The sequence below is a fragment of the Palaemon carinicauda genome, chromosome 42, assembly GCF_036898095.1.
Source record: "Palaemon carinicauda isolate YSFRI2023 chromosome 42, ASM3689809v2, whole genome shotgun sequence".
Classification (NCBI taxonomy): Eukaryota; Metazoa; Arthropoda; class Malacostraca; order Decapoda; family Palaemonidae; genus Palaemon; species Palaemon carinicauda.
The window spans coordinates 44,078,899-44,086,128 of record NC_090766.1 but is presented as its reverse complement, the minus strand read 5'-3'; positions in this window follow the sequence as shown (position 1 = coordinate 44,086,128).

Below are 7,230 nucleotides of genomic sequence, written 5' to 3'. Positions count from 1 at the left end.
TATGGCTAAATTTCTCTCTCTCTCTCTCTCTCTCTCTCTCTCTCTCTCTCTCTCTCTCTCTCTCTCTCTCTCTCTCCTTTTGCTAAATTGAGCTGTGAATTTTACCACAAGACAGAATAATATAAATACATAATTTGAAGGAAATCACTGCAAAGTCAAACTGCTTTACATCAAAACTTGAGGTACTTGAATAGGCAACTTCAGAACCCTCCCGCCCTCTCTCTCTCTCTCTCTCTCTCTCTCTCTCTCTCTCTCTCTCTCTCTCTCTCTCTCTCTCTCTCTCTCTCTCTCTCTCTCTCCTTTTGCTAAATCGAGCTGTAAATTTTACCCCAAGACAGAATAATAGAAATACATAATTTGAAGGAAATCCTGCAAAGTCAAACTGCTTTACATCAAAACTTGAGGTACTTGAATAGGCAACTTCAGAACCCTCCCCCTCTCTCTCTCTCTCTCTCTCTCTCTCTCTCTCTCTCTCTCTCTCTCTCTCTCTCTCTCTCTCTCTCTCTCTCAAAAACGGACATCACTCCCGAAGAAAATGTAAACAATGAGTAATTTGGGCGAAAATATCTAGGATTAATTGATTTTGACAGCTACTTACCAGCGTTAATTCAATTTAGCAAGTGAATTGTTCTAGACCATAGAATGTTTTCTAATTACCAAGATCTCCTGAAAGTGGAGCATTTAGATTAAAATACTTAAGTATCTGGCATGTATGGGGTGTCTGGCGAATTAAAGACCTCGCTAGAGTATCATATAGCAATTAAATAACGTAGTATAGTATACTATAGTCAATTCTTTTTAGTGAGGCAGATTTGCACCGACTTGCAGGGGTGCCCTTTTAGCTCGGAAAAGTTTCCTGATCGCTGATTGGTTGGACAAGATCATTCTAACTAATCAGATAGCAGGAAACAATTCTGAGCTAAAAAGGGCACCACTGCGAGTCGGTGCAAATGTGTCTCATTAAAAATAATTGAGTATAGTGTACGCGACCTGTCATAAATGAGTGATAGATATTTAGATAGGTATGCACACACACGCACGCACATCCACTTCTCAGCAGGTTATGACTACTTAATCTTCGCCATACCACAGGGACCGGGAGAGGTGATCATGACCGAAAAGAAATGTCCCCTATACAATAAAGAATGATTCTCTCTCTCTCTCTCTCTCTCTCTCTCTCTCTCTCTCTCTCTCTCTCTCTATATATATATATATATATATATATATATATGTATATATATATATATAGATATAGATGTATATATATATATATATATATATATATATATACATACGTTTACATATACGCATATATATGTGTATGTATATATACTATATATGTATATATATCTATATATATATATTTATATATATATGTATATATATATAAATGTATATATGTATTTATATATATATATATATATATATATGTATTTTTATATATGTATATATATATATATATATATATATATATATATATATATATATATATATATATATTACCAGCCATGCTCCGCCCTCCCTGTACCTCGGGAGGGAGGAAAGGGAGCAGCCATACACTGTTGTGCCTGCGTGTGTAGCTATCTGAAAATTTAGTCGTAATTTTTTACGGGATGCGTACATTAATATATATATATATATATATAATATATATATATATATATATATATATATATATATATATATATATATATTTATATATGTATATAGCTGGGCTGTCATTCTTTATTGTATAGGGAAAATTGTATACTTTATGAGGTTTTAAGGATATTGAGAGAGAGAGAGAGAGAGAGAGAGAGAGAGAGAGAGAGAGAGAGAGAGAGAGAGAGAGAGAGAGATCTTTTCAATGCATCGAAAAAGAAACCCCTCTAGCTAGGGGTCTCAAATATTCATGCCTCTTTTCACTCCTGAAAGGAGTATATTGTGTATCACTTGCGTCAAGTTCCCTGGGGGAGTTTCCTCCATTTGCTTGCCATCCAACTGTAAAAATGTAGATAAACACTTATTAAAACAGATAAAACAGGTGATTGTATTTCTACTTTAAAGCACTTCAACTCTCACTTAATATTGTTCAGTATTTCATCATCTGAGACAAGCTTTTCCATCGAATGATGAATATTATTAGTTGTTATAATTTTCGTTTGTATCGTAAAACGCATCCATGGTCTCTGAAAAAGATTTTTTCATTCAATATTTTTTTAAGGGATTACGACACAGCTTGCATTAAGTAATGAAAAACACTGACCCGAAAGAAAAATGATCAGGTGATTATATAATTTTTCATTAACAAAGAAACAAATTATTACGTTATATTTTGTTCGAAAAGAGACAGAAACCAATTTTAGTGTCAGTTATCGAACACTAAGGGAAATTTGACCTTAATGGCTCTTATTTTATATTAAAGATATATTTTGTGACTGGTAATTAATTTTCATTGAATGTATGATATATTGGATTACATCATCATCATCATCATCGGCCATAACTAGTCCACTGCAGCTTAAAGGCGTCAGACATGTCCATCCACCACTGTCTGTTTATGGTCTTTCTGTGCAAGTGTATACCCGCAAATTTTCTTTGCTCTTCAATCCATCGTCATCTCTTCCTCCCCTTGCTTCTTTTGTAATCTCTAGGGACCCATTTTGTTATTCGTAATGTCCATCTATTATCTGTCATTCTCATTATATGTCCTGCCTATGTCCATTTCTTTTATTTACAAGTTAGATTATCTTCAATTTTAGTTTGATCTTTTATTCCTGTTATTTTTCCTGTCCCTTTGTGTTATTTCAATCATTATTATTTCCATTTTTATTTGAGTTGTAACTAGCTTATGTTACAAGGCTTTAGTAATGCTTTAAGTTACTTACGTATAAGTTATTAAGAGTAGGGCCATCTGATTAAATCCTTTTTTTTATTTTTTTTTTTTTTAGAGAAAGTAGCATTTTACTTTCCATAATATCATTTTGTTTACCAAAAGCTCTTTATCCCATGCTTACCCATCTTTTAATTTCGGTCTCCTGTCCTGGGGAAACACTTACTCTCTGTCTTAAGTACATATATTCAATAATAATCTCTAGAGGTTCGTCCATAACCCTTAATTGTTGTCTCTGCATTTTTATTGAGCATTATCTTTGTTTTATTCATATTAATTTTCAGTCCTACATTTCTGCTTTCTCTATTCAAATCTATCATCTTTTTTAAGTCCTCACATGATTCACTTAATATGAACTATGTCAGCTGCAAATCTCAAGTTGTTAAGGTATTCCCCATTAATGTTAATACCTTTTAACAATGCAATATAAACTCCTAAAAACTCCCATGCACGCTTTTGACTTCCTCAATCGGAATTTTCTTACTACCTTTATGTAGCTTCATGATTGCTGTCCTTCCGTGTGGATATTTTCAAGTGTTCTGACATAAGATTCATCTATTCCACGTCTTTGAAGTACTTTCATTACTGCTGAAGTTTTGACAGACATACTGTACACACTTACACATAGATTTTCTAATAACTCATTCAATGAAGGAACATTCAGAATGAGAATTCTTGAATATTTCGGGTAAATTTCAAGTAGCCTCTAAATACATAAATGCATACATACATACATTACCATAATTCAGAAGCTTTTAAGATTATTTGAGAGATTCCTATATGTTATTTCATTTATTTTCATGGGATTTTATGGGTCATTGGGTATCTAAATTAATAATGATTTTACATACTTCCAGTACTGTTTTAAGATTAAAAAGTCAACTATCTATAAAGATTCCAATATATTTAATATATTTATTTTCAAGTTTGGTGATTCTCTTCTTTCATGGCACCAAAACTAGAAATTATGGAATCTATATCTAGCTAATCATAAAATTGCTAAACATAGAATTATAGATTTCATGTTCCCAAATCTAGAATTCACGATACATGGTCTTTCCAGGACTTTCATTAAGAACTATTAGTCAATGACTTTTTTTTTTTTTTTTCCTGTTGGACACAAGAATTCCTGGCACACCTAGGTATGAGGGAATACACCTTGCCACACCCTTACTGCGCGGTGCGTAACCAAACAGCTACTGTAGGAGGAGGTGACAGAGGTTCTAGGTGGAGCCATGCATAGGGATTCACTTTGCAGTTACGAAGTGACGGTTCCCTTTCTCAGAGCGAGGTGTGCCAGGAATTTCTGTGTCCAACCTGTTAGGAATAAAATATCTTTTCCGTTTCCAGACCTGATATTAGTGCTCTTTCATTGTACCCTGTCTGGAATTAGGTTATCCTTTTCTTTTCCAGACCTGGAATCAATGACTTTCATTGTACACTGTCTGGAATTAGATTATCTTTTTCTTTTCCAGACCTGGAATCAGTGCCCTTTCATTGTACCCTATCTGGAATTTGGTTATCTTTTTCTTTTCCAGACCTGGAATCAATGACTCTTTCATTGTACCCTGTCTGATATTAGGTTATCGTTTTCGTTTCCAGGTCCAAAACTATGACGCTATCATGGTCTCCAAATGTATGGACTTAGGGTCACTCATTTCCAGGCCTGGAATCAATGACATAACCATTGCCTCAACCTGTCAAAATTATGTTAATCTTTTTCTTTTCCATATCTGGAATCGATGACTTTCTTATTGTTCTTACCTGTCTGGAATTGAGGTATCTTTCTCGTTTCGAGGCCAGGAATCAAGGACTCTTATTTGCCCTACCGTCTGGATTTAAGGTATATCTTTACACGATGTAGAAGCAATTGCTCTCTCTTGTCCTTACCTTGTCTTGAATTAAGGTATCTCTTGTTTCCAGGCCAGGAATCAATGACTTCTATTTTCCCTACCGTTTGTATTTAAGGTATATCTCTCTCTACATGATTTGGAATTAATGACTCTATCATCATACTTACCTTCCTGGAATTAAGGTATGTTTATCGTTTCCAGGCCATGAATCAATGACACTTATTTTCCCTACCGTCTGGATTTAATGTATATCTCTCTTTACATGAGTTGGAATCAAAGACTCACATTGTCTTTATCTGTCTGGAATTAAGGTATATTTTTCTTTAATTGGTCAGGAATCAGTGACCCCTTCATTGCGCCTACCTTTCTAGATTTCCGGTATGATTTTACGTTTCCTGGCCTAGAATCAATGGCACATTTCTATTAAAGGCGTTAAGGAATCTCTATATTCTAGGTCTGGAATCAATGACTCCCTCAATGTTTCCAACTATCTTGAATTAAAACATCTTTATCGTTCCCAGTCTGTGATCAATGTATCCTGGATTTGAATTACAGACACTCCGTTTCCCTACCAGTCTAGAATTAAGGGATTTCTCGTTTCAAAGGGTGGACAACAACGACTGTTCCATTGTTTTGAAACAAGGTATCTCTCTCGTTTCCAGCACTGGAACGATCGACTCTAATTGTCCCCTCTTGTTAGGAATTGAGGTATCATTTTTCTTTCCCAGGCCTGGACTCCATGATCATCTCACTGTCCCTATTTGTCTCGAATCAAGATATCTTTCTACTTTTCAAGGCTTCGAATCGCCGACTGTTTCTCAGAAGTTCCAGCTCTAGAATTTAGGTTAATTATTCATCATTTTGAACATGACGGGGATAATATTTATTTTACCTTTTCAGTCCTGGAATTGAGGGCTCTCTTTTTCCAGATCTGGAACTGGCAAAGATTAAAGTCAAGATGCCCTAGGTTTCTACACAGAAATTAGTATCGAAATGAAAAAGCTTATATCTCCGATTAAAACATGCTGTTCAAATTCACGACATTGGGGTTATTTTGCATCGTTGATGCCCCAAAGAACTGGTGATCTCTTATTGCCTTCGCCAAAAATCGAAGATTTTGGGAAGGGTTTGTATTTAACCCTGTCTCCTTACCTTCCCCAACTTCGTTATGTTATTGATGTTTGTATGTTTATTTGTTTGTGATTCGCATAACTCAGAACTATTAGACCGAATCTCATGAAATTTGGTGGGAGGATTGGCAATAATCTTACGACAATTTGATTAGATTTAGGAGTTATTTTGTGAAAGTTCAAGGCCACGAAAAGGTAAAATACGTCTTTTAACTATAGCGTGGTAAATTTTTGTCCTATTTGCATGAAATTAGTGCCAAAATGTATCTTGTGATATACAAGATGATATAGGCGAAGGTATGCGTTTTTCCGAGTGTCAGTTCTATTTCTTAGTTTATTTATTTGTTTGTGAGCAACTTTTCACAAAAACTACTCTACCGATTTACACCAAACTTGGTAGTCGTGTTGGGTGTGATCCAAGGATGAATCTGTTACATTTTGGATAAATTACAAGTACGCAACAGTACATTTAAATGATCGCAATGTTAAGTAAATGGCAATTTTTTTTTCTCGCTAATATTATGGAACCAATTTCAATGAAACTTGGTGAACTTGTAGGGTATGACCAAAGGACAAATCCAATAGATTTTTAAGAAGATACATAGAAGTACAAATATGGAGTGGAGTTAAGAGCAACGTAAATGAGACGGATTTGAGAGCTCGGTCACAAATTAAAGTGAAATTCACATAAACTTGTAAGAACAAAAGAAATATAGGGTTGGTAAACGTGAAAAATATGTTTAATAATAACTGTTTTGCTTTTCCAAAGGACAACGAAACACACTATCAACTGCTAATATCGAGGTGCGTAGCGTAATCCCCTACTTGGTTGATGGAATTTTTAAATACTCTGATCTAACTGATTAGAGTTTAAAAATACCTTGATTTAATATATGTCATTATAATAGTAAATAAGGAAACAATATTCAAAGAAATTCTTTATTCCTATAATTCTATACATTTTCCTATATTTCATATTGATTCTGCAAACAATGACTTGCGTTCAATTAATCATACCATCCTCCTTTATCCTTTACGGAAAAAGCAACACCAAGATGCAACCTTATTACATATCTTAATGATTTAAGGGCAATATATGCAACACTATATATCATTCTCCATAATGGCCTTGTCTCCCCAACATGAAGAAAAGGCTAATGATCGCAATATTTCCACGGAATGAATAATTAGGCAAATTAGAACAAGCGAATATTTTCGTTTGTTATCAAGGATGAAAGTGTATCACTCGTAAGTTTCCGTTCATTTGCATATATATATCTATCTATCTATCTATCTATCTATCTATATATATGCATATGTATATATATATATATGTATATATATATATATATATATATATATATACACACACATA